We start from the raw sequence: 27,116 nt of genomic DNA, 5'->3' as shown, positions 1-27,116 counted from the left end.
AGGCCCTCCCTGGCCCCAGGCAGGCAGGGGTGGGGAGAGGCGGGGAGGAAGCAACTTACCCTCCCTCTTCTCCTGCCTCCTCCTGGCTGAATGAGGGCCGGAAGCAGGGGGCGGGGCTTCGTCATGTGCCCCGCACCTGGGGGAACTGCGATCCCCCGCAATCCCCCCCGAAATGACCTCTGATATCCTGTATATCTTTTAAGATGCTACTGGACTCCAGTCCTGATTTTCTTCATTGGAAGTAGGGTTGCCATCTCTGGGTTGGGAAATACCCGGAGATTTGGGGGGTGGAGCCCGGAGAGGGCAGGGTTTGGGGAGGGGAGGGACCTCGGCAGGGTTCAGTGCCATAGAGAGTCCACCCTGCAAAGCAGCCATTTTCTCCAGGGGAGCTGATCTCTGTCAGCTGGGGATCAGCTGCAAAAGCAGGAGATCTCCCGGCCCCACCTGGAGGCTGGCATCAGTGTTCCCTCTAAGCTGAGTTAGTGTGAGCTAGCTCACAGTTTTTTAGCCTCTGGCTCACACATTTTTGTCTTAGCTCAGGAAGGATGGCTCCAGAGCAAACTGATTGCTCGCTCACAACTTTCATGCCAGTAGCTCACAAAGTAGAATTTTTGCTCACAAGACTCCACAGCTTAGAGGGAGCCTTGGTTGACATCCCTAATTGAAATGGATCTCTGTAGACTGGAGATCAGTTGTGATTCCAGGAGATCTTCAGGCCCCACCTGGAGGCTGGCAACCCTAAGACAGAGATAGCCTCGAGCTGTAGGTTAGGAGCCCCTGGGAGGTTCATGAGAGATCAGCTGGCATCCAGAGAACTTCCCACTGCTGCGGCCAGGCCCAAATGTGCAGGGACAAGGGGTTATGCAAGTAATCAACTAGGATTACTTAGGGCGCATGGAAGACCCCCTCGATTCCAGAGATCTGCTAGGAATGAATCGCCTTCCTGCTTTGAGCAGCAAAGAAAGCCAGCTGCAAAATCTCAAGGACGCAAACGGATACCTGTCCTAAATCCGTGCTGTGCTACGAGAAACAGCTGACGAGACAGCTGCAAGAATTAAAGCTACACAAAAGTCCAATGAATAAATAGACAGGAAAACGGACGCCCCTTTTTTTATCATTTGCTGACTCAAACCAGAGATTTTTAGCACATACCCAGAAAGACGGTGAGCCGTGTTGCATGAAAAAGGCAGGGTATACCGAATGAGAATTTGCCTGCTCCTTCTCTCCACCACCACCCCACAACTACTTTGCCCTTCTAGCCATTAGGTAAAGGTAAAGGTTTCCCTTGCTCGAAAGCCAGTCGAATCCGACTCTAGGGTTGCGGTGCTCATCTCCGTTTCCAAGCCGAAGAGCCAGCGCTGTCCGAAGACGTTTCCGTGGTCATATGGCTGGCATGACTAAATGCCGAGGCGCACGGAACGCTGTTACCTTCCCACCAAAGTGGTACTGGCATTAATTCCACCAGCTATGTACAGCCACATGAGTGCCTCAATAGGTGCCATTTGGGAAGACTTGTAGCTGGGACTCAGCTTGTTGGCTTTCCCTTGTGTCCCCTTCAGCTACTCTGGGGGGAAAGGGTCTGCTCAGGGAGAGATCCTCATCCCTTCTTTTGTCTGAGGCCCCCCCCCCCCGACAGATTATTCCGCTCACCTGGAATCTTTCTGTAGGCTAATTAATTATCAAATGGCATTGGGTGCAGTATAGCCAGGAGATCCGAAGATTGTCTGGCAGCCTGAAACTCTAGGTTTATTTTGGCGGCTGAGAGAACTGCGACTGACCCAAGGTCACCCAACTGGCTTCAAGTGGAGGAGTGGGGAATTGAACCCAGTTCTCCAGATTAGAGTCCGCTGCTCTTAACCACTATGCCAAACTGGCTCACTTTCTGTAGGTGTGTTGATACAGCTGTCCTCTGCCAGCTCTCTCTCATAAGAACATAAGAAGAGCCCTGTTGGATCAGACCAGTAGTCCATCTAGTCCAGGATCCTGTCTCACACAGTGGCCAACCAGTTCCCCTGGAGGGCCAAAAACAGGGCACAGAGGCCGAGGACTGCCCCTGATGTTGCCTCCTGGCTCTGGGATTCAGAGGATTAGTACCTCAGAATGTGGAGGTTCCCCTCAGTCACCAGGGCTAGTAGCCACTGATAGGCCTATCCTCCATGAATCTATGTAATCCCCTCTTAAAGCTGTTTATTCCTGTAGCCATCACTACATCCTCTGGCAGCAAATCCCACATTTTAATCACTCTCAGTGTAAGGCAGTATTTCCTTTTGTTCGTCCTGAACCTACTGCCCATCAGCTGCAGTGGATGCCCTGGAGTTCTAGCATTTTGGGAGAGGGAGAAAAATTTTCCCTTTGTCAACTCTCTTCATCCCGTGCTTCATTTTATGAACCTCTATCGTGTCCCCCCTTCGTCATCTCTTTTCTAAACTGAAAAGCCCCAGATGCTTTAGCCTTTCCTCATAGGGATGATGCTTCAACCCCCTAGTCATCTTGGTTGCCCTCCTCTGTACTGTACTTTCATAGATGGCTCTTCTCCCACCATCCTGCCCTACCAGACAGACTCCCTGTGGCCCTTTACACACACACCCCCGCAGGTCTTTTTAAAGCCCTGGTCACCCACCCCAGCAGCCCCCACAAGGCTTCTTCGGATGCTCTGGTCACCTGTCCAGCTTCATCAGATGCTCTGCTTCCCCACGCTCTCTGATCTCGCTCCTGCCTGTAGGTCCTTCCCAGCTCGGTGGTGGTGGTGGTGGAGGAGGAGGAGGAGATTGGATTTATACCCTGCCCTTCACTCAGAGTCTCAGAGCAGCTTACAATCTCCTTCCCTTCCTCTCCCCACAACAGACACCCCCTGTGAGGTAGGTGGGGCTGAGAGAGCTCTTTCGAGGACTGCTCTTGAGAGAACAGCTCTGAGACAACTTGTGACTGACCCAAGGTCACACCAGCAGCTGCATGTGGAGGAATCAAACCCGGTTTTCCCAGATTAGAGTCCACGCTCTTAACCACTACACCAAACTGGCCCTGGGGGGCCTCATGGGGCCCCAGCTAATGCCTGACCCGGAGCTGTCCCTGCAGTGTTGCTAGGAGGCAAGTAGTGCTCAAAGACCCAGGTTCGATTCCCCAAAGCTCACCGAATGACTTTGGGCCAGTCACTCTCAGCCTCACAGCCTCGAACCCAGCTCAGGGGGCTGATGTGACGATTCAGTGGAGGAAGGCAGATGGGTGTCGGCCGCTCTGAGCTCCGGGGAGGAAGGTGAGGATGAAGATTTGCTAAATCAACATGGGAGCACTATGCTGGGAGGAGCTGGGGTGGATAGCAGTCAAGGCTATTCAGGGTAAGTCCAGACACAGCTTCTTCTGTGCACCCTACAATGCAAGAGCAGCAGGGTTTTTTTGGAGGGGGGGGAGGGGGATGAGTTCCTCCTGGGGCCCCAGCTAATGCCTGATCTGGAGCTGTCCCTGCTAAGGAGGCAAGTCACTGCCACAGGAGGTGGTGGCAGCTACAAGCATGGATGGCTTCAAGAGGGAATTGGATAAACATATGGAGCAGAGGTCCATCCGTGGCTATTAGCCACAAGGTATGGATAGGAACTCTCAGTCGGGGGCAAGTGATGCTCTGGATTCTTGGTGCTTGGGGTGGAGGGGAACAGTGGGAGGGCTTCTAGTGTCCTGGCCCCACTGGTGGACCTCCTGATGGCACCTGGTATTTTTGGCCACTGTGTGACAGAGTGCTGGACTGGATGGGCCATCGGCCTGATCCAACATTGGTTTCTCTTATGTTCTTATGTTATGTTCAAGTAGAGCTTGGTGTCTTCCCTGTTTCAGAACCCAGGAATTCTTCAAACCAAAACCTGGATTTTAAAAATATCCTGTCTCTAAATTCAGTGCCAATAGCAATCAGGATAAGCCCAGCGTGGTTAAGAGTGTCGGACAAGGATCTATGAAGGCAAAGGTAAAGGTTTCCCCCTTGCTCAAAAGCCAGTTGAATCCGACTCTAGGAGGCGGTTCTCGTCTCCGTTTCCAAGCCGAAGAGCCAGCGCTGTCCAAAGACATTACCGTGGTCATGTGGCTGGCATGACTAAATGCCGAGGTGCACAGAACGCTAGGATCTAGGAGACTCAGGTTCAGATCTACAATCTGCCATGGAAGCTGCCAGTCACTCTCTTTCAACCTGATCTACCTCGCAGGGTTGTTGTGAGGATGAAATGAGGAAGGGAATGCTAAAGGAGCCTCTTGCAGCTCCTCCAGGGGAAGGGCAGGATAAAACTGCCCTGGGCAAATAGCTTCATTGAAACTCTATCCCTGGCAGATCCAGGTGGTCAGCTGTGTTGGTCTGAAGCAGCAGAAAAAAATTAGAGTCCAGTGGAACCTTTAAGACCAACAAAAGTTTATTAAGCCTTTGTTGGTCTTAAAGGTGCCACTGGACTCTAAATTTGTTCTATCCTGGCAGCTTTCTGCTGTTCTCTCCTTTGTCTCTGTTATTTCCTTCCCCTCCTACTGTGTTATGTGGCTAGAGTGCTGGGCTAGATCTGGGAGACCCAGTTTAGATCCTCCACTCCGCCACGGAACCTCGCTGGGTGACCTTCAGTCACTCTCAGTCAGCAGCTCTCAGTCCCAGGGCCGTGTGAGGATAAAACGACGGAGGAGTAGAAAACAACGGAAATAACTTCCAGGCCCCATTTGTGGGGAAAGACAAAGCATAAATGAAGCAAACGGATCCATCCATCAATCAAATAGTCAAGTCAGGAAGTGGGGGGCAAAAGGAACAGAACTCACGCATGTTAATACCCATTTATCACAGCCCACAGATGTGCGTGAAGTGTTAGTATGCAGGGCTTGCAGCTGGGTGTACAACTCTGTACAACTCTGTACAACTCTGCACGCATTAACCTACCAAACAGCACTGAATTGCTACATGTAATTCTCTGTCTCATTCTGCTAAAATCTACCAATCCCACAGAATTCATTTCATGGAATATTGAAAATATAAATTTTTAGCAAGCAAAGATGAGTTCAAGAGAATTTGCTCACAGATTCTTCCCCATACCTCTTTTCATTTTGTGCTTACAAGATCCTAGGAAATGCTCAACCAAACCACATTGGCAAGAGGTCGCCGGAAGTCCTAAGAATAAATGCAACCCCTACCTCTTTAACTTAGCCAAAGGTTAGCCCTGAACTTTGTAATGTTTGCCCCAGGGCATTAAAGCAGCAAACTGTCTGATAAGTGCTACGATGTCCGACCAGCTGAGCCAATGACAGCCAGAGTACAGGATACCAGGACGGCGGATTCATTTGCATAAGAAACAAAGATGCTATGATGTCAGAGCAGCTGAGCCAATGGCAGCCAGAGGGCAAGACACTAGGATGGCAGATTTGTTTGCATAAGACCTATCTGTAATAAAGGACACCCGTTGCAGGCTACAAGGGAATCAAAATAGCTGATGTAGTGTTACTGGGTTTTGGGTCACTCTTGGCAAGGATAAAAACAAAGCAAAGACAAACAAGCAGTCAAAACAGAAGTAGAGGGGAAGAGGGCAAGTGGGTAGTGAAGGATGTTCATAGACCATCCCACGCGGCATGCTCCTTGTTAGTTTTAAAGGTCTGCAAGATCCCAGAGAGACAAAGGCCCTCTCGAGAAGGGGGGGGGGGAGGAGAGCTGGGACCAGTAATTGAGTCTGCAGCTTACAGCACTGACAAGAATAATGAGAGAATCCACCTCACATAATTTGACAAAGCAGCATGAAACCAGTGCGTGCTACTAAAAACGAGGTACCATTAAAATTCGGGGGGGGGGATTATAAGCCAATCATGAAATTGCCGCAAGGATAAAATTCACAAAGACTATGCTCTGCATATGTGTGTGTTTAATTAGCTTCTGATGACCCCCCCCCCGCGCACACAAATCCAGCTCCTTTTCCCTTAAAAACAAACCAAGCTGGTAGTCCTCATAGGTCTACAAAACAAATCTCCACCACTACTCCAAAATTCCCCAGACGTTACTTTCCAGTTCCTATTCTATTTGCCGAAAAACAAATACAGATTTCCAGGTAAGCAGAGCAATGCATAACGATCCGGCTAATTTTCTTTTAATAAATTGTAAAAGGAGCTAGAATGATCTGTCAGAGGCTTTGAGATTTCTTCAGTGCAGAAGTTCAGACTGCTCCTTCGGCTACACAGTAGCAGCAGCCGGTCGATGCGCTGAGATTCTTTTACGCTCCGCCTGCCTAGCCTGAATGCCGATCCCTCTCCTCCAGCTCCCAATTCTCCTTTCACATGGCTTGAATCGGAATGTTTTTGTGCTGATGCACTTTGAAAATTGACAAGTGCGATTTAATGACTACGCAAATTGAATGCACTGAAAGGAGTAATGGAAGCATGGGAGGGTCCGTCGATCAGGCAGGCAATGATCTTGCAAGTTAATTAACAGAAATTAGCACTGCCATTTGCACAGCGCACTCATGGCGCTGGGGGAAGAGTGTTTCAGCCAGTATTGCTGCATCCCAGGGCTGGCAGACATAAGACGAGGAGTTCAGCAGGCCCGTTAAGGGTCTAATGCAGCCTGTAGCATCCCCAGTACCAGGGCTGGCCCGACCACTAGGCAAATCCAGGTCATTGCCTAGGGCAGCAGATTTTGAGGGCTGCCAAAAACATTCAGTCCTTAGCATTTCCAGGTGGTAGGCAATGTGCAAGACCTCCACCTGAGACCATGGAGAGCTGCTACCGATCAGAATAGAGAAGATGAACTGACCGATCAAGGATCTGACTCAATATAAGGCATCTTCATGTTTTCAAGGAGCTCTATAATGTGGGACAAGGAATGAGAATAGGTTAGGGTTGCCATCATCCCAGTGGGGCCAGGGGGTCGCCCAATTTTGGGGGGCCCAATCTGCTGTGGCCCAGCTGGCCAGTGGGGAAGCCTCCTCCCAGTGCCACTAGTCCAATGACATCACCCGGGAGTGACATCATTGCGTTTCTGACATTGGGGTGATACTCTAGGTTTAGGGCAAAACTCTACGGTTTTGAGGCCAAAACAACCATAGAGTTTTGCCCAAAACCTAGAGCATTGCCCCCAATGTCAGAAACACAATTACATCACTTCCGGTCACGGCATTTTTGCATGCACCAGAAAATATTCAAGGAGGAACTGGGAGGTTCCCCATCGGCAGCCAGGTAGCACCAGGCAACCCTACAAGGGGCGATCAAACCTGAAGGGTGAAGAAAGAGCAGCTCATGGGACTGGTGGGCAGTAGCGGTTTTTAGCAGTTAGCCAACAGCTCCACCACTGCCCTGTGCCCCATCCAAGCCAGTAGGTTTGGATGTGGCCCTTGGACCTCATGCTTTGGGAGGGGAGTTTAGCCCTCTGAGTCCTTCTGAGACGACTGCCTCTATAGCAAGCCCATCCGTCCAACAGGCCCCTCTTCCCGCAAGAGGTTCTCACTTCAACATCCATTCTGCCAGCCTTCTTGAGCACTGAGAGGGCAGTCAGTAAGCCTGGCTGAGGATCTGGGGCTCTGTATGGTCAGTCATTTAGAAATCCAGTGGTCCCACTGACAGCTGGTTGGATGCTGGTGCTGATGAGGAGGCCCAGGGATCATCCCTGATATGACGGGATACTCAAAGAGGCAGCTGCATTGATGGAGCCTTGTTAGCGAGACCCTAGCATAGAGCAATGGTTCCCAAGCTTCTTGGGATGGTGACCCAGAAGTCCGGATTTACTTGGTGTGGAGAGCCATCTAGGGCTCACCCAAAGTCTTTTGTCCCCCTAGACAAACAATGACCTTAGCACCCTTCTCCAGTTCAGAATTCCATTTTCTACAATGGCTCTACAGATGTTTGTTGGAGAAACCAGCAAACATCTCACTAAGGGTGCAGCTGCCCCCACTATGAACCCCAAGCAAGCAGCATTCCAGCGTACACAGCCTTTCACACGGGGGCTACATTCCAGCCCTGGACCACCCTCTCCTTCTCCACGGCTCCCTCAAATCTCCCCTAAGAGTCTAAGAAACTCACTTTGCAACCATCAGGACACATTTTGCTTGATCAACATGTACAGGCCAGGAAGAGAAAATACCAACTAAAGTATGACATGGATGATACTATTTCCAGGGTCAGATCTTGGTTTCCAAAACACAAAAGAGAGCAATGGAAAGGGCAGGGGCGGCCACTAGGGAGACCTGGCCTACAACCCACTTTCACATTTGGGTCCGACCCACAGGTTGGGAAACACTGATCTAGAGAATCTGCTTGTCTCTTTCAAAGCTTGGAGGAAGCAAGAAGACAGGGTGGCAGCTACAAGCATAGACAGCCTGAAGAGGGGAACGGAAAAACATATGGAGCAGAGGTCCATCAGTGGCTATTAGCCACAAAGTCTAGATGGAGCACTCTGTCTGGGACAATGATGCTCTGTATTCTTGGTGCTTGAAGGGCCACAGTGGGAGGGCTTCTGGAGTTCTGGCCCTGCTGGTGGACCTCCTGATAGCACCTGGGTTTGGGCCACTGCGTGACACAGAGTGTTGGACTGGACAGGCCATTGGTCTGATCCAACATGGCTTCTCTTATGTTCTTATGTCTGGGGCAGTGATGCTCTGTATTTTTGGTGATTGGGGGGAATACTGGGAGGGCTTCTGGAGTTCTGGCTCCACTGGTGGACCTCCTGATGGCACCTGGGTTTGGGCCACTGCGTGACACAGAGTGCTGGACTGGATGGGCCACTGGCCTGATCCAACACAGCTTCTCTTATGGTCTTATGTCTGGGGCAGTGATGCTCTGTATTCTTGGTGCTTGGGGGGGAACAGTGGGAGGGCATCTGGAGTTCTGGCCCCACTGGTGGACTTCCTGATGGTACCTGGGTTTTGGCCACTGTGGGACACAGAGTGTCGAACTGGATGGGCCACTAGCCTGATCCAACATGGCTTCTCTTATGTTCCTTAGTCTGATCCATTCGTCTGATCCAGCATGGCTTCTCTTGTTCTTATGTCTGGGGCAGTGACGCTCTGTATGAGGTCCTTAGTTTAAGGTTTTGGAGGACTCCGAGACCTCAGGGAGGCCAATTTGGTCTTTAAACTTTAAAGGTAAGACCTTACCGTAAGACGGGGTGTTTTGCGCATGCGTGAAGATCGCCATTCTGTGAATGGCTGCCTATGTGCATGCTCAAACTGCCTTAAAAAAAAAAAAAGCCGACGCCCGCAGCGTGTGAGCAGGCATCCACCGGAGGGATCCGCAGACAGGAGGGTAAGTGTGATCACGTTTCTGCCGGCATAAACTGCACTGGTTCCAACCGGTGCAGTTTATGCCGGCAGAAACGCCCCGTCTGAACGCACCCAGAGTGTTGGACTGGATGGGCCATTGGTCTGATCCAACATGGCTTCTCTTATGTTCCTAACATTACAAAGGGCTTTTTGCTCCCCCTCCTGCCTCTAATGGCAGCAGGCAGTGAGAAGAGGATTGATGGAGAGAATGCTGGCAAGGGAGATGACAGTGGCAACTGTCCTGAAGTCCCAAAGAGACAAGCAGAATCTCTGGGCCAGCAATTGAGAACCTACTGAAACTGGGCCAGCAGACATAATCCCTGGCATTAAGAGCTAGAGTGGTCCAAAGGTCTCTGGATATTTTCATCACTTGCTCCCTTGCCACAAGGGATAACTGTCTGTTGGGAAGGACAACACAGCAATATGTCAGAGGTAAAGTAACAGGAATACACTTACTGGTGCTGTTGTTAGTGGGAGACAGGTTCTCACAGAGCTCATCCAGGGTGGAGGCTGCAGCCAGGTTGATCCAGAAGAAAAGAGCCTGTGTGAAGATAAAGAGGCAGATTCTTTGAAGTGGCCAGGGAGGAGATGGATGGCACCCCCATGACCCTCTCACAATCAATGATGACAACAAGAAGAAGAGATTGGATTTATACCTCACCCTTCATTCGGTGTCTCAGAGCAGCTTACCATCTCCTTTCCCTCCCCCTCCCCACAACAGACACCCTGTGAGGTAGGTGGGGCTGAGAGAGCTCTGAGAGAACTGAGAGAACTGCTTGTGAGAGAACAGCTCTGAGAGAACTTGTGACTGACCCAAGGTCACCCAGCTGGCTGCATGTGGAGGAGTGGGGAACCAAACCCGGTTCTCCAGATCAGAGTCCACTGCTCTTAACCACTACACTCAGTAATCTCAGTGTACAGCCAACGGCCAAATTCTTACAGACTGGGTGGCGCTTCAGACTGGCCGCATTAAAGGAGCTTTCTACTTCACTCAGGAATCAGAGCAGGAAGAGATATTCAAAACTTTGCCAGATACTCCAGTTTTGCTATTGCCACCTACATTTTAACCTGAAATTTGAGTTCTGAGTTAGGGCTTTTGAGGGTAGAATTCCCAGGTTCCCCCTGGCCACTGGTGTGTGTGTGTGGGGGGGGGAGTAAGGTTGCCATATCCAGGCTGGGAAACTCTTGGAGATTTGGGGATGGAGCCTGGGGAGGACAGAGAACTCAGTGGGGTACGATTACACAATCTACCCTCCAAAACCATCCATTTTCTCCAGGGGAACCAGTCTCTGTAGTCTAGAGATGAGCTATAATTCCAGGAGATCCCCAGGCCCCACCTGGAGGCTGGCATCCCTATTTGAGGGTGAAATTTTTGATCAACTTAAACATTAGAATGTCTGATTTTTTTCCTTTTTGTTTTGCAATTCTTGATTGCTCTGGCAGGTGTTAAATACGAAGTCTTATAAGACTAAGACACAATTACTGTCACATATCAACCAGTCAAATATCCACTAAGGGCTAAGCAAACGTGATATGCCGTCAATACAATCAGAGCAGGCTCAATCTATGCACTGCCCTACCTGGAGCAATGAGTCACTCTTAAGATTTTGTTTTTAAAAATGGCTCATACTTTGAGACCTGATAGCCTCTATTTAAAGATCATTATCGCCGTTATCATACGTAAATTATCCTGTAAAAAAACAACAACCAACCTTTAGCTACAAAGTACTGTAAAGCTGGAAGGATGCTTGAAGGGGCAACTAAAAATAATTCTTATTCAAGGAAGATATTTATTATGAGTAGGGTTGCCACATCCCTCCTGGCAACTGGTGGGGTATGGGAGAGGGACTTACCAGTAGAAAAAAGAAGGCAGAGGCGACGTTGCGTCACACAGGAAGTGACATCATCAAGACAGCAACTTCCAGGTGACGCTCTGGTATCCAGGCAAAAACTCTCTGGTAAAACCAGCTTCTGCCGTAGAGGTTTCATCCAAATACCAGGGCATCACCTGGAAATTACTAACATGATGGCATTACTTCCTGTCCAATGCCAACAATGTGGCCTAGGCCTTTTTCTTTTTACTCCCCACCAAGATCAGTAGAAAAATATTTATATTTGGCCCCATTATCTGGGTGTTTTGATCCACACAGAGGCCAGAATTAGATCTATGAGCGGCTGCAGCCGCCGGGCCTCGTTGGTTCCCCTCCCCCGCCACCGCCGCCGAAGCGAGGCCCGAGCGGCTGCAGCCGCCTGGGCCTCGCTGTTCTCCCCTGCCACAAACTTCCACATCGATTTGCCCAGTCGTCGGGTATGAATGCGAAACGGAGGGTCGTCTGTCGTCTGCTGCTCTTCTTCCAGTCGACGCATTCCTTCCCTCCCTATTCGAAACTGGGCTTTTGCAGGTACGCTAAGGTGATCTAGCTAGAGAGGGGTGTCTGCTTCGAGCTTGCAGCTGCCCGGGCCGCGCTGCCCCCCCGGCCCCGAAGTAGCAGTGGTGAGGCCGGCTGCAGAGCGTTCCCTGCACATGCGCAGGGGACGCTCTGTCACTTTTGGGGGGATTTAAGTATCCCCCGATATTTTTTCGGGTTTTTAGATTTTTGTGCACACCTGGGGACTGCCCCAAGTGTGCACAAAAATCTCCCTCCGCCCCAGGTGCCCCCAATGCGCGGATTTAGGTATCCGCACGCAGGGGGCGCCTTTCGCTATTAGATATATAGATGAGAGATTAGAAGAGCTCTCCAGGATCAGACCAATAGTCCATCTAGTCCAGCATCCTGTCTCACATTCCTCTGGATGGCCAACAATAGGGCGTAGAGGCCAAGGCCTTCCCCTGATGTTGTCTCCTGGCTCTGGGCTTCAGAGACTTAGGCTGAATTCAGACTGGCATTTTGGCCCGATATAGGCATGTTTCACAAATGGATTAAAGGGGCCGGTTCACACAGCCACAGCTGTCAGGCGTTCCCCAGCCGTACTCAACCAGTCCTATGACAATTCCCTACCGAGTTAAAGAAGTACCAGGTGAAAGCCATAGCAAACCCTGGAGAGCACGCTGATTCTGCTTCCCGGAAGTGTGCATGCTAAAAGCTGCAAAGAAGCTGCGCTGCTGCGGTGCTGCACCTATGCGCATGTCGCTGGAATGAAAAAAAAGCCACTTACAGCTGCGCCTCCGCCAGGGGCGGGCCAACAGTACGAACACTCCCTTGCGCCTCCTCCCCAGTATGCTCCTGCATCAGTAGGTGCAGTGCAACCAGGAATCTGGTTGGTCCAGGTCTTTTTGCTCTGCCTCCCTCGCGCTTCATACTGCCAGTCTGTCCTCAGCCTTAGCGCATCTGAATGTGGAGGTCCCCTCAGACCCCATAGCTAATAGCCACTGATAGACTTATCTTCCCTGAATCTATCTAATCCCCCTTTAAAGCTGTTTATTCCTCTGACCGTCACTGCGTCCTCTGGCAGCAAACCCCACCTTTTAATCACTCTCTGTGTCAAGGTAGTATTTTCCTTTTGTCCATCCTGAACCTACTGCCCATCAGCTTCACTGGATGCCCTCCAGTTCTAGTATTTTGGGAGAGGGAGAAAAATTTCTCTTTGTCAAGTCTTTCCACCCCGTGCATAATTTTAGGAACCTCTATCACGTCCCCCTTAGTCGTCTCTTTTCTAAATGGAAAAGTCCCAGACCAATTCCACAAAAGCAGTTGTTGTGCCCTCGGTCTCCCGTTACCCCCGCTTGTACTGCTCAATTTCCCACCATTTGCTGTGTGGAGGCCTTTTGACCAGGGGAAATGGGGGGGGGTAGATGTGGGTCAAAATGCCGCCACACAGCAAATAGTGGGAAATTGAGCAGCACAAGCAGGGGAAACGGGAGACTGACGGCACAACAGCTGCTTTTGCGGGATCGGTCCCAGACTCTTCAGTCTTTTCTCATAGGGAAGGTGCTCCAACCCCTTAATCATCTTGGTTGCCCTCCTCTATAGTAGATATAGATCTGGATTGGGGTGGTGCAGCGGTGCTGTTGTTGCTAGACCTGTCGGCAGCGTTCGACACGATCGACCACCAGTTACTGGCCCACCGCCTCACCAACATGGGGATTCAGGGGCTGGCCTTGCAATGGTTTGTCTCCTTTCTCCAAGGTCGGGGACAAAGGGTGGCTCTTGGGGAGCAGCTGTCCCGAAGGCACCCACTAATCTGTGGAGTGCCTGAGGGGGCGGTGCTTTCCCCGATGCTATTTAACATCTACATGCGCCTCCTTGCCCAGATTGCTCCGAGGCATTGGGCTAGGGTGTCACGAATATGCGGATGACACCCAGCTATATCTGTTGTTGGGTGGTCAGTCTGACTCTACCCCGGAAGACCTGGACCGGGCGTTACAGGACGTGGCTGGATGGCTTAGACTGAGTTGATTGAAATTGAATCCAATGAAGACGGCGGTCCTGTGCCTGAATTGGAGCAGTCCAGGAGTAGGGATTCCACTACCGGCCTTCGACGGGGCACCGTTGGTGCCAGCGCCGAGGGTCAGGAGCTTGGGAGTGCTCCTGGATGCTTCCCTAACATTGGAGGCCCAGGTAGCAGCCACTGCCAAGGCAGCCTTTTACCATCTTCAGCTGATTAGGCAGTTGTTTCCCTTCCTTGAACGCAATGATCTGGTGTCAGTGATCCATGCTATGGTCACCTCAAGGTTAGACTACTGCAATGCTCTGTACATGGGGCTGCCCTTGGTGCAACTCCGGAAGCTGCAGCTGGTGCAAAATGAAGTGGCCAGGCTGTTGATGGGCCTCCCTATGTGAGAGCACATCTAGAGACATTTCTGAAAATTTTGAAGCTCGGGAAAAAAACCCCGTTTTTTCCCCGTTTTTTTCCGGGGGGAAATGGAAATTTTCAGAAAAATTGAAAAAAATGCTACATTAACACTTCTTTTTTCTTTTCCAGATTGAAAGTAATTCTGTTACTTTAGGAACATAAAATATGACTATAGACATTTTTACTTGGCATGAAATTATCACAACTAGCATATTAAAAGTATAGTGTCGCCAAACAATTATTACAAACAGAATATCCACCCACATGCAAAAACAAAACTGAAACCTTTTTCTTTTCTTGTGACAATAGCACCTCCTAAAGGAAGAAATGCATCTTGTTCTTGCATTGGCATTGGAGAGTTCAGTTTGTAACCTAGGACTTGCTTGTCCTCAGTGCACAGAAATTAGATCAATCTGACACCATACATATTTTTTAGAAATAATTTGGAAAATATTTGAACACCTTGTCTTAAAATATTTTATTCATCATGTTAAAATAAAACATTCCATAATCATTTTTTTTCCTTTTTCAATTTTTCCAGTTTTTCGGGAAAAAACAAAAAAGGCTACAGGAAAAAAACGGGGGAAAACAGTTTTTTTCTGAATTTTTCGGGGCCTTCACTTCTCTAAGCACATCCAGCCTGTGCTAAAGACACTGCACTGGCTGCCAATACCATACCGGATTTGTTTCAAAGTGCTGATTTTGACCTTTAAAGCCCTTTATGGTCAGGGACCTGCCTATCTGAGGGACCGCCTTTCCCCGCATGTTCCCCAGAGAGCACTGCAATCAGGGTCACAAAAACGCTTGGCCCTCCCTGGTCCTAAGGACGCCAGATTGACATCTACCAGGAACAGGGCATTCTATTTGGCAGCCCCGACTTATTGGAACGAGCTTCCTGGCAAGATCAGGGCCCTGCAGGACCTTGGATAGTTCCACAGGGCCGGAAAACGGAGCTGTTCTGGCAGGCGTTCTGATAGGAGCAGCACCTCATCCGCTATGCCCTGTGCCGACCTCTTTCCAGCCGAAGCACCCCTGAACGTGTTCTAAACACACTTTACTACATCTGGATTGCCACTGACATATTAAATTGTTTATTGTGTGTGTTTATTGTGTATTTTAAACTGTGATGCATATTGTTTTTACTGGGTTTTATGTAAGCCACCCTGAGCCTGCCTCTGCGGGGAGGGTGGGGTAAAAGTTAAAATAAATAAATAAATAGTTGTAATAGAGAAGTTTGAGAGAGTGACAAATTCAAGGTCACCCGGTTTCCCTCAGGGACCTCCCATTTCCCCAGCTCAAGTCTATCACTACGCCATATCAGCTTTGAAAAATTAATACCTGCATTAACCTTTTTTACAAGGCAAAGTATCCAAAGGTGGGGCCTCTTATCTTCAAAGTGTGGCTACTTCTGTTTACTATATGCTACAGCCTAACAGAGAACATCCTGGCCTGCATGGCCCAGTCTAACCCGATCTCGTCAGATCTCAGAAGCTAGGCAGGGAAGGCCACAGTCAGTATGCGGAAGAGAGGCCACCAAGGAAGACGAGGGTTGCTATCCAGAGGCAAGAAATGGCAAACCACTTCTGTTCATCTCTTGCCTTGGGAAGCTTAAAGCATGGCCATAAGTCAAGGGCAACCTGAAAGCATTTCCTATCCAAGGGAAAAATTGCTCCCAGCTTTGCACCCAGGGGCATAGCCAGAAAACTTTGGTTGGTGGGGCGCTGGGAAATCCAGGGGAGCGGGGGGGTGAGGTGGCAGGGGGACAAGAGAGGGAGAGAGAGAGAGATCTCATTGGCAGTCGGCCGGTAGATTCCTCTCCTCCCCTTCCGTGCTAGGTGACCCCCCCCTTTGCTGGCTCATCAACCCCTGCTTGCACCCCCCGAAGCCAAGCTGTGCAGCAGAGACATCCTTCGCAGCATTGCTGGAGCTGCATGGGGAGAAAGGCTGTCTGTGTGGGCAGTGAGAGCCCACCGCCAGCCTCAACCTCTGCACAGCTGTTCTTGAAAAAGAGCAGTTTCTGTCAGAGCTCTCTCAGCCCCATCCACCTCACAGGCAATGCTTCCTCTAAGCTGAGTTAGTGTGAGCTAGCTCACAGTTTTTTAGCCTCCAGGTCACCGATTTTTGTCTTAGCTCAGGAAGGAGCAAACTAATCGATGCAGCAGCCAAATCACCTGCTTCCAACTTTAATGCCAGTAGCTCACAAAGTAGAATTTTTCCTCACAAGACTCCACAGCTTAGAGGGAGCATTGCTCACAGGGTGTCTGTTGTGGGGAGGGGAAGGGAAAGGGGTTTGTAAGCCACTCTGAGACTCCTTTGGGTAGTGAAGGGCGGGGTATAAATCCAGTCTCTTCTTCAGTGTGCCTGCACCAGGGGAGGAGTCATGTGGCCCAATCATGTGACCCAGCCACCACGACTCCTCCCCTGGTGCAGGTGCATTGCAGAGAGGCCTGATGGCCTGCCTGATCCGCCTGCTCCTCGCCTGCTCAACTTGGCTCGCTCACCCAGCTCACCCACTGCCCTGGCTGGCACCTGGCCCAGGAGAAGGAGAGCCAGCCAGAATGCGCTCTCTGCTGCAGAGTGGAGAGCACACCGGCCGGCTCTCCTTCTCCTGTAGTAAGGAAAACAAGCATGGCTGGCACTCCTGCCTTTTGGGGTGGGGTGGTGGGGCGTGGCTCACAACTGAGGGGGAGTGGTGCCAAAATGCCCCACCATAGCTACGCCCCTGTTTGCACCACCTGTGGACCTCACTGAAGTACCTAGATGCCCAACACCAACAGACGCCATGCCAAGCTGAGAAATCTTTTGTTTCTCCTTTCCATTTTAGCACCCTGTATCTTCACAGCACCCTGTAACTTCATCCATGTGATGAAACAAGCTCTGGCTCATGAACGCTTCTGCTGGAATTCAAAGAAGAAGAAGAAGAGATTGGATTTATACCCCACCCTTCACTACCCAAAGGAGTCTCAGAGCGGCTTACAAACTCCTTTCCCTTCCCCTTCCCACAACAGACACCCTGTGAGGTAGGTGAGGCTGAGAGAGCTCTGACAGAAACTGCTCTTTTTCAAGAACAGCTGTGCCAGAACTCAGGCTTGCCCAAGGTCATCCAGCCAGGTGCAAGTGGAGGAGTGGGGAATCAAACCTGGTTCTCCCAGATTAGAGTCCGCACACTTAACCACTACACCAAACTGGCTCTCTAAGGTGGCCCACTGGACTCCTGTTTTGATTCTGCTGGATGAAGACCAACACGGCAACCAAACCATATTTCAACATAGACCCTGATACCATATGTAGAGTAACCCAGACATATGTATTGCTCAGAGTAGGCCTTGGGGATACTGTGAGGTCTGAAAGCCAGACAACAAAAGGCCCTTCTTCAGGGTAAGCAACACATGCTGTACAGCGACAAGGCATGCTGACAGCAGTTTTTCAGCGTCTGGGACAAGATCTGACTGCTGTCTCAGGAAACAACCTGACAGCTCTGGAGAAGGAAGATGGATGGCGCTGAGTCTTCAACAGACCTCAAAAACAGTGCTTAATACAAGGTAATTGCTGCAATTTATTAGGTAAATAATTCCACCAGTTTGCTTAGGCTGTTTTGTGTGTGTGTGTGTGTGTGTGAGTCTGTGTGTGTGTGAGAGAGATTGTGTCATTTTGAGCTAGAGAGGTGGGATTTACAAGATAAAGTTGTTGGAGCTTGAGAGAGTTGTCCTGATCAGGAAATCTTTTCCTATGATCCCATATAGGTATGGAGTAACTGAGGTTACTGAAGTAATAAGAGACAAGATTAGGGATGCCATGAATTTTGCCACAAAAAGTTGAACTTGCCTATCAATCAGGTGCGAGCCAATCACATGGCCTTTTCAGTACAATACTGACAAGTCTGTTGTCTGCTGAATGGGTTTGCATTGGCTATTTTCAAAACCACACATACACAAAAATACTGCTGATCCAAACAGATCAGCATCCATTAATGCTGACAAAACCAAATGATAGGAGGTTTTTTTAAACACAACATTTATTTGTGTCCTATTTATATAATTTGTGACTAATTTAATGGCCTATTTAAATAATATTCCTAGCACAGCAAGGAAAGCCAGGAGAACTCAATCAAGCACTACAGGAATGCGCATGTGCAAAAAGCCAGTTGTGCTGCACTACACCATGCAGCTAGGAAGGAATACATCAACGCAACTTGCTGAACAGCCACAAATGGATCAACAAACAGAAGAACAGTCTGTCAAAAAACTTACTGCCAGGCGGCAACTGGTGAACACAACATTAGCCAAACCAAGCTTTCGTAAACAAGATATGTAGTGGCCCTTGGTTTTTTGTTTTGTTTTACTGCTATCACAGCTCCAGTGCTGAGATATGGCACTGAAAGCAGATTCTAGGGTTATGGTTGCCAGCTCTGGATTGAGAAATACCTAGAGAATTTGGGGGTGGAGTCTGGTGAGGGAGGAGAAGAAGAAGAGTTGATTTCATACCCTGCTCTTGGTTACCCGAAGGAGTCTCGGAGTGACTTACAATCGCCTGTCCCTTCCTCTCCCCACCACAGGCACCTTGTGAAGCAGGAGGGGCTGAGAGAGCTCTGAGAGAACTTGTGACTGACCCAAGGTCACCCAGCTGGTTCCATGTGGGGGAGAAGTGGGGAATCAAACCCGGTTCTCCAGATTAGAGGAGTTTGGGGAGTGGCAGGATCTCGGTCAGCAACCATAGAGTCCACCCTCCAAAGCAGCCATTTTTTCCCAAGGGAACTGATTTCTTTCACCTGGAGATGTGTTCTAATTCTGGCAGATCTCCAGGCCCCACCTGGTGGTTGGCAACCTTGTCTAGGCTTGAGGCCCGGCTTGAAAGAACTTTTAGACCTGAAGGTCCTTCATAATGCCATAAATCTACAACAGAAGAAAAGTGATGCTGAATTCAATTACCCCATCATCAAATTGCATTTACGTACCAGGCTGTTCTTCACCTGATTGGTGCTATGAGGGGATAATCATACCAGTAGGAACGAGCACTACATGATTAAGGACCAGCTAATTTCTTCGCAATACCCTTTGTGTAACGTATGAACCTTTGCGTGCCGCATGAACTGTGTGGGAAGTCTAAAAAGTCACTTGCTTGTTAGAGCAATTGAGGGGACAAAAGATCAGGCTCTCTCTCTGAGAGGAGAGCTCTTCGCTGAGACATTTATTAATTAGTTCTCATTCATAACCAGCTTCCTTCAGATTGTATTTTTCTACACTGCTTTTTTCCTTTGCAGAAAGCGTTCTCTGCTCTTCTGAACAAAGATTAAATTTTAAACAGATTTTTAAAAACCCAATTGGCGTATTTAGCATAAGAAAAGGAGGTTCAGAGAGGCATGAACAAATATATCCTGGCTGATAGCTGTTTAGTTTCATAGCTTATGGGTACCAGAACAAGGATTACCTACAAAATGGCCATTTAAGGGAAAGTTTTGAACCACAGCTAGTTTTTAACCACAACTAACTGCAACTAAAGCGTATTTTCCTGCTAACCTAGCAGTTCAAAAGCAAGAAATTGGAATTAAATAAATAGGTTCTGCTTCGGTGGGAAGGTAACAGTGTTCTGTGTGCCATGGCATTTTGTCATGCCGGCCACATACCAAGGAAAAGTCTTCGGACAACGCTGGCTCTTTGGCTTGGAAATGGAGATAAGCACCGCCCCCTAGAGTCAGATTCGATTGGCTTTCGAGCAAGAGAAACCTTTACCTTTAAAGCATACTTAAATGTCCCAGACTCCACTTTGCTTGCCAAAAAAACAAATTTTATATTCCCTTAATTTTGACTTTTTATTTTTACATGCCCAGTCATGGATGCCATCAGACTGTAAGTCTGAAAAGCAAGGTGCAGAAACTCTGAACGTAGCAAGCAGATGCTTAATAATACCGCCTTAAAATGGATTGGCTTGAATTTGTGTGAAATATAATTTCAGCTTCACATGAACAAAGCATGGGAGCAAAAAACTTCATCAAGATTAATCAACAAAGCTGGGCATATTTATCAAGGACCAATCAGAAAGGGGCCATTATTGTGAAGCACTGACTACAGGGTTGCCAGCTCTGGGTTGAGAAATACCTGCAGGTTTTGGGGGTGGAGCCTGGAGAACACGGATTTTTGCTTCCCCCCCCCCCTTTTTCTTTTGAAAAAGAGGTGCCAGAACTCTCAAGAGGAAAATGAAGTTTTCAATCTGTCTACTGAAAAATCATGAATTTTTAAACATTTTTTTAAAAAATTGTCAAAGAGGTTCTGGAACTCCATTCCGGCATGTTCCCTCAGAAAAGAAGTCCTGCTTGAGAGGCTGGGGGGGTCTGGGGAGGGGAGGGTCCTCAGCATGGTACACTGCCCTGGAATCCACCCTTCAAAAGCAGCCATTTTGTCACGGGCTGGGCTTGGGCTGAGAGGCAGGAGTTAAGGCCAGTTCGAGGTCGTTGCCAGGAGAGTCACAGCGAGAGCCAAATCGTGAGTCCGAAAGAGGGGTCGGAAGCAGGGCTCAGGAATCCAGGAATCCAAGCCAGAGTGGGGATCCTAGAACAGGAGCCGAAGGGGGATGCGAGGCACGCGTGGAGGTGACTTGTTACTTCCATGAGAGCCCAGTCCTGAGTGGGAGTGATATAGGCCTCCGGCTGGGCTTCCCGTAGTGGTGGCGGTGCTCCTGCTAGTACTCAGGACTCAGCGCTCACCTTCCCTGACAGCATGCATCTCGGCGGCAGGCAGCTGAGTCTCTGTGGGGCTGCTCCCTCAGCCGCACCACCCATGGCTCCCCGGTTGCACCTGTATCTCATCGGCTGCTGCAGGGCCAGGTGTGGGGTTTTCAGGCTCAGGCGCTGGCAGCTGCAAACTGTTAACTCCTGAGGAGTCAGAGGGGCCGGCTTCTGCTCTGGAAATGCTGGTGCCTCTGGCTGCGGCGCTGTCACCATTGCCCATGACACCATTTTCTCCAGTGGAACAGATCTCTGTATTCTGGAGATCAGCTGTAAAAGAAGGAGATCTCCAAGCCCCACTTGGAGGTTGGCAAGCCCAACCGTATATGCTTCTCAAAACACCCCTATTCTTTACCTTTGCCATCTCCGCCTGTCACGCCTCTCTTGATGCTCTTGGCTGATCCAGATACAGGGAGCCTTGGCAATCCGAATGCTCAGGGCCTGTCTGCTATTGGTTTATTTGCTCTGATGCCACAGAGGAACCTGGGGATACCGGATGCTGAAAGAGGCTTGGATGATCTAATAATTGGTACTGAAGATCCATGATCAGCATATTTAAGCTACAGTAGCTGTGCTCAGGGGCTCAGTGGTTAAGATGCTGAATTGCAGGCCGGAAGGTCGGTAGTTCAGCAGCTCAAGACCCGAGTGCCGCATGACGGAGTGAGCGCCCATCTCTGTCCCAGCTCCTGACAACCTAGCAGTTCGAAAGCAAGAAATTGCAAGGAGATAAATAGGTACCGCTTCAGTGGGATGGTAACAGCGTTCCGTGCACCTCGGCGTCTAGTCATGCTGGCCACATGACCACGGAAACATCTTCGGACAGCGCTGGCTCTTCAGCTTGGAAACAGAGATGAGCCCTGGAGTCGGATTCAACTGGCTTTCGAGCAAGGGAAACCTTTACTAGCTGTGCCTAGATGCTATGGGCTTTTGAGAGATAACTTCACATTCCCACATTGCTTGGGTGGTTTCTGAGCTTGTGGATGGAAACAGGTAAACCATTGACACTAATAGTATGTAGCACCTCATTTTTAAAAATATTGTGGTGCACCTCTTGCAGCCCATTTTAGCCAGGGAAGGATTTCCCTCCCACCACATGATCTTTCTCCTCCTCATTTTGCAAGAGGCATAAATACAACAGACGTGTGTTGTACTAAGAAGCAGTTTGGTGCTAGGAACCAAAGCATGTCCATGATTAGTTCTAGCATTTATTTTGAATACCATCGATTTATGCACTGGACAGGAGAGTGCACCTGAGCATACACAGATTGCATTTTCCTCAAGGATTAGTAACTACAGCTCGTTCCCCCCCAACAAAAGTCAACAATGCACCTATGTGTGCAACTAGACTTAAACCTTGGTACTCCCTATTTTAGAAATTAAACCCTGGAGCTGTCCAGTAAATGCAGGATTTATAACTTAGTTCCAAAGCTTGTCCTTAAAGTAATAAACAAGGTGTTTTCCCCTTACTGTGACTCAGCCACAATTTTTTTCTCCATATCTGGGATTTAAACGAAAGGCTTCCAGGGCAGAGAGCCCTGACCTCGGTAGCCCAGGATAACCTGATCTCGTCAGTTCTCGGAAGCTAAGCAGGGTCGGCCTTGGCTAGTATTTGGATGGGTGACCTCCAAGGAATACCAGGGGCGTGACGCAGAGGCAGGCAATGGCAAACCACCTCTAAAATGTCTCTTGCCTAAAAAAAACAGTCTAGCTTGCCAACCTAGTGGTGCATAAAACTAAAAGAGCTAGAATTTCTGGCTGCCAGACAATCTTAGGATCTCCTGAGTACACAACACACACTGCTATACGATGATGATGATTTGTTGTTGTTGTTGTTAATAATTTGTTGTTGTTGTGAACATAATTGGCAGGCAGATCTGAGTCCTGGCATTTCTTACGATAGTAGCTAATTACTTGGAGAATTAATCCACAAAATTCCAAATTTTAAAATTTCCCGTTTCAGCCAAATGTCTCTGAAATTAAAGCATCTTCAGAGACTTTCTAAAACTCAGTAGGGAAACTATGCTGTGAGCTTCTCCACAATTGGGGCACCACCTATTATGGTTAAAAAATATTGCCCTTCAAACTAGTGCAATTTTGAACACACTATTGCATTATCCACATAAACTCCCACATGTCTTTTTGTCAGAACCCACAGCCAACAACGGAGTACACACTTCTTTAGAAAGGTTATACTTTTATTGAAGAGCCATAGATGCATTAACATAGTCACTGTTAAGAATAGCAGTTGCCTCTTGAACCTAATGAGATATGGGGCATTCGTATGCACCCCCCCCCCACTGCGCTGGCCAATTAGGCACCCTCCCGCGCACGGGCTAGAACCAGCAAGCATTACTATGCGAAGCTGGGAATATTTCGGCTCCCACGGCTGGCCACCTGTACTTCTTTAGAGACAAGCATTTCAGTGCTGAGCGGAGAGAAAGCAGAGAGAAAGGAATGCGAAGGCCATTTACACAGACACTGAAAGAACATCCCAAACCCCATGGCAGCATAGCTGACATACTGCCCTCTCAAAGACAACTCCTCCCACCGATTCCGGGAGATCTCCCACCCATTCCGGGAGGTCTCCAGGTCATTCCAGGAGACTCCCCAGCTTGTCCGGGAAGTCCCGATGGAACTGACGTAACAGACGAGGGGCCTGAATACCCCCTACTTCCACCCATTCCAGGTGCTGGGGTCCAAAATCTACCCATTCCACCAGATACAACAATTTTCCACGTTTGAGCTTAGAGTCCAAAATTCTAGAGATCTCGTAATATTCCTCGCCCTCAATAATGATCGGAGGGGGCACCGGTGCTGCAGGATGCCACTCGCTGGAACCAGAATCCTTTTTTAGGAGGCTGAAATGAAACACAGAATGCAATTTCCTCAAGTTTTTAGGTAAATCCAGCTCTACGGCAACATCATTAATAACTTTTTTCACCTTAAATGGCCCAATGTATTTCCAACCTAATTTTCTGCTTGGCCGTAGCATCTGAATATTTTTTGTGGATACATAAACCGAGTCCCCAGGCTGCAGAGCCCAACCCTCCACCCTTCTCTTATCAGCCTCTTTAGCAGCATTCAACGTTTTACACAGAAGTGGCCATGAGTCGCGTAAACGTTTGCACCACAGAGCCGCATCCCCCGACCCCATGTCTGCCTCCCCTTCCAAGAATGGGACAGGCGGGCTGTCATAACCGTACAATGCCTTGAACGGGGACATCCCCGTGGAAGAGTGACACGTATTATTATAACAAAATTCAGCTAGAGGCAATAAGCCATTCCAATCGTCTTGTTGATAGTTGGTAAAACAACGGAGATACTGGTCCAGAGTTTGATTCACTCGTTCCGTTTGTCCGTCAGTGTCTGGGTGATATGCACTGCTTAGGCCCCGTTCCACCCCCATCAGCTTCATCAGCTCCCCCCAGAAATGAGAAACAAATTGGGTCCCCCTGTCAGAGATCACCTTGTTGGGGAGCATATGTAAGTGTACCACGTGCATCAGAAATGCCTTTGCGAGTGCCTTGGCTGTAGGCAGCGAGGGAAACGGAATGAAATGTGCTTGTTTAGAAAATAAAGCCACCACCACCCATATGACGGTCATCTATTTACTCAGTGGGAGATCGGTTATAAAATCCATGGATATAATTTCCCAAGGGTGGCTCGGAGTAGGAAGCAGGTGTAGCAGTCTCAGGGGCTTCCCCGGCCTGGCTTTGCTCATGGCACATATCTGGCAGGATTGGACATACGAAGATAAATCCTTCCGCATCTTGGGCCACCAAAATTGTCGGTTCAAAAGTTGAAGCGATTTAACAAATCCAGGGTGTCCCGACAGTTTGGAGCCATGGACTGCTTGCAATACCTCCCCCCTGAGTGCTAGAGGGATGAATAGTTTATGTTCCCGGTACCAACAACCATCTTCCCTCATTTCAAAACCACCCTCTGCTTGTAGAACAGCTTTGTCAGTCTCCGAGAACGCGGAGGCGAACTTACTGCACCAAGAGTCCCCCCCCCCCGTCCTGGCCTGAAGGGGCGGGTTGCGTCATCGCCTGGGGGGGGAGGAGCGGGCTGCGTCGTCGCCAGGGGGGAAGAGTGAAGCGTGCTTGTTTGCGTGTCATCACTGCCCCGCCCAACTGGGAAGGCGTGAACACCGAGTCCAAGACCACCTCCCATTGGCTATCGTGTTGGGGTAGGCGGGACAGGGTGTCGCCCAACAAATTCGCTGAGCCCGGGAAGTGGTGAAGGGTGAACTGAAATTTGGAAAAGAAATCTGCCTACCGAAGCTGTTTGGTATTGAGACACCGAGGCGTTTTTAGCGTTTCTAAGTTCTTATGGTCAGTCCATACCTTGAACGGGACTCGTGCTCCCTCTAACCAATGCCACCAGGTGGACAGTGCGAGTTTTATTGCCCCCGTCTCCTTCTCCCAAACAGACCAGTTCCGTTCAGTGTCACTGAATTTCCTTGACACATATGTCAAGGGGTGAAGCAACCTGTCCCCTCCCTCCTGGAGGATGGCCCCCCCATGGCCACATCCGACGCATCTGTTTGTACAATGAACTTTTTAGTCTCATCAGGGTGAGCAAGTACAGGCTCCAAAGTGAACAAGGCTTTGAGGTGTTTGAAAGCCTCCTGGCAATCTTTATTCCACGACAACGCGGCTCCCGGCTTTGTAGCCTCCCGCCCCTTCCCCTTAGTTTTTAATAAATCCGTCAGGGGTAAACTGACCTGGGCAAAATTGGCCAAAACGTGTCTGTAAAAGTTCACGAATCCTAAGAAGGATTGGAGCTGTCGTCAGGTGCGGGGTACCCCCCACCCCAATACATCTCGCACCTTTCCCGGATCCATCTCCAGACCCCTCTCCGAGATACGGTATCCCAAAAAGTCAATGTGTGTCTTATGAAACTCGCACTTAGAAAGTTCAGCAAACAGTTTGTGCTTGTGCAACGTGCTTAACACCTCCCTCACCAATTTCACGTGGGACGGGAGGTCAGGGGAGTACAGCAAGATGTTGTCTAGGTAAACAAGGGCCCCCTTAAACAGATGCTTGTGCAAGACCTCGTTGATCAAGTTCATGAAGACCCCCGGGGGCCCCTGAAGACCAAACGGCATCACTCGATATTCGAATTGCCCGAGAGGGGTATTGAACGCCGACTTATGTTCATCCCACTCCCTGATGTGCACACGAAAGTACGCATCTCTGAGATCCAGCTTAGAAAAGATTTTCCCTTTGGCCGCTTCTGCCAATAAATCCTTGATCAACGGCATGAGGTAGGCATTAGTTGACAACACTGCATTTAGGCCCCGGTAATCCGTGCAGAGTCTCAGCCCCCCATCCTTTTTCTTCTGGAACAGGACCGAGGCGGCAAATGGGGATGAAGCTGGCCGGATGAAACCACAGGTCTTTTTCCGCCGGGCCCATGGCATAAATGCGTCCCTTAGGTAGTTTTTGGCCAGGCAATATTTCAGTGCTACAGTCTGAGTGTCTATGAGGGGGGAGCTCATCGGCTTCTTCCTCCTCAAACACTCTGGCCAAATCCCGGTACTTGGGGGGAATGGATAACAATTCCTCCTGGGCCAGGCACACTCTGGAAGATTCCGCAGTAGGCTGCTGGCCCCACTTTGGGTCCCACCTGTGCTTTTGACACTGGGGGAGATGAATTGTACCTTCCCTTCGTCCCACAGTATATAGGGATCATGTCCATGCAGCCACGGGCCTCCTAGGACCAGCGGGAATCTAGCAGCTGGGGTGATCACGAACGGCCGCTCTTGCCAATGCTCCCCTGCCCCCAACCTTAACGGCACAGTCTCGTATTCGCAGGGTTCTTTCATAGTAGACCCATCCATTTGGGTAAAAATCAGAGGCTCTTCCAGCTTTACTACCCCCACCTCCAACCCTGTAACAAGGGAGGCGTTGATAAGATCCCTCCCACACCCTGAGTCAATGAGGGCTCTCACCCGGATGTGTGTTCCGAGGTCGGGGTTAATTAAAGTCACTGTCACAAAAAACAAGGGGGGAAAACTGCTCACTACTTTTGGAACTTCTGGGATCAGGTCCTGCTGCTCCGCGCCTCTTACAGCAGGACCTGGCCTTTTCCCGCCGGCTCGGGGTCGTCTTCGCTGGAGTCTTGTTCCAAGTCCTCTGGGGTGGCTTGCAGGGCTTTGGCATATTTCGGCTTCCCCATCAGCTTTTTGGCAGGGGTGGCTGAGCGTCCTTTTGCTTGGTCGCTTGGGCCCGGTTTCCCCAGGCCGGTTCCGCCACATTCGGCTGCGAAATGGCCCTTTTCCCCACACTTCAGACAAAGACCTTGCCGCATGTGTTTCTCCCACGTCGCCTCCGACTGTCGCCCCAGTT

The sequence above is a fragment of the Gekko japonicus genome, unplaced genomic scaffold, assembly GCF_001447785.1.
Source record: "Gekko japonicus isolate JY-2015 unplaced genomic scaffold, Gekko_japonicus_V1.1 scaffold1978, whole genome shotgun sequence".
NCBI lineage: Eukaryota > Metazoa > Chordata > Lepidosauria > Squamata > Gekkonidae > Gekko > Gekko japonicus.
Note: the sequence above shows the minus strand (reverse complement) of the source record.